At 37.6% G+C, this 1,393-nt stretch overlaps 1 long non-coding RNA gene across 1 annotated transcript in view; it reads right to left on the bottom strand.

Moving 5' to 3' along the window:
- The window catches only part of LOC106111196, a 25,481-nt gene continuing 24,088 nt past the window's right edge, over positions 1 to 1,393 (bottom strand). The window contains exon 3 of the long non-coding RNA XR_001226147.1: positions 1 to 43. This is a non-coding gene — a long non-coding RNA (uncharacterized LOC106111196). The remainder of the gene's footprint in view (positions 44 to 1,393) is intronic.

The following is a 1,393-nucleotide window of genomic DNA, read 5'->3' on the forward strand; positions in this document are numbered from 1 at the left end:
CCCGCCGGCGCCATACTTGGACGCCGCCACCCTGCCGCGCTATCTGCACACAAAAGACGACAATGTTAGTTAATGTGCCTAAAACATTGTTTCATAAAATATTTGAACCGACATAGGAGACGAAGAGAAAGGACCTATGTTAGCCCTACGCATACATTCATAGGAAAGGTGCATAGTTTATATCGTACTTAATGTAACTAATGAACAACATTATACTGACACATTTACGATACTTCCACCGGTCATGAGCTAGCACGACACGACAGAGCAACCTGTTTTCTGACCTAAATGATACCCGAAACCAGTTTCGTATCTTATCAATATTAGAATAAAACGGTTTACTTTTTTCAGGTTAAGTAATTTTATTTCTTTATTGTTTGCGAGCAATTTAAGTAGTCGTTTGTGAGCACATTTTTTTTAGGGTGTTAGTTAATAATGGACTGCCCGTCGAGACAGAATTGTCGCCGCGTCCATGAAACGGTTGTTTTGTAATTTAGATGGAGTACGAAATCAAGACAGCGGCTGTGGAATTGAAACAATAATTTGCAGCGGGCGCGGGGCGCTGGTGGCGGCCGCCACGCGCCGCCGGCCATCGGTGTCGCGCCGATAGCGCCGCTCGGAGCTGCTCGGAGCTGCTCGGAGCACCACTTCGATACAATGCCGACACTATTTTTTTAATTTCCTTGCAAACGAACATTTAAATTACATATGCTACACCATTTTTAATACATTTCTACATCCCTTAAAATTAAAAAATCTTTAGTTCGGTGAAAGTTTTATTGTGATATACCTATTTAATGAGAAATTTTTATCTATAGCCAATCGGCAGTCCACTATAATCAATGGAGTTGTTTATACACGCAGATTTAACTATGTAATAAAATTAATGAATATGAAGATAACATTGTGCTAGTGTATGTTATAACTTGGGTGTGTGTTAATTGCAAAGTACACTGTCAACAACGGGCAACAATTAATTGTTTATGAACGTAAATATATGTCAGATGTATATAAATTAAAACAATAAATTTAATTGTAAAAAGTAAAATAGTTTGCTCTCTTAATTTTTGAGTAGGTAATTGGGACCTTGTATATGTGAAATATTAAAATGTTGTACAAAATTAGACCCATGTTTTGATTTATATGTTTTCTGTAGATATTAAAGAAGTCAATTGTATTTTACATGACACGTATTAACGAAATTGTTGCCGAAATCTGTAAAGTTAACGCGCTCGGTGGCAAATCAATGCGTTGTATTGCATTTTTGTAACAGCCACTGGGTATTTGTAAATTTTCAATTCGTCAAACGTAGACAAAAGTATTTCATAGAAATGACAACACGCACGCCGTTTGTCAATATGGTGTCGGCACGCAAGCGATTGCAAGATCGATT

Source organism: Papilio polytes, unplaced genomic scaffold, assembly GCF_000836215.1.
Source record: "Papilio polytes unplaced genomic scaffold, Ppol_1.0 DF824180.1, whole genome shotgun sequence".
In the NCBI taxonomy this organism is placed as follows: Eukaryota; Metazoa; Arthropoda; class Insecta; order Lepidoptera; family Papilionidae; genus Papilio; species Papilio polytes.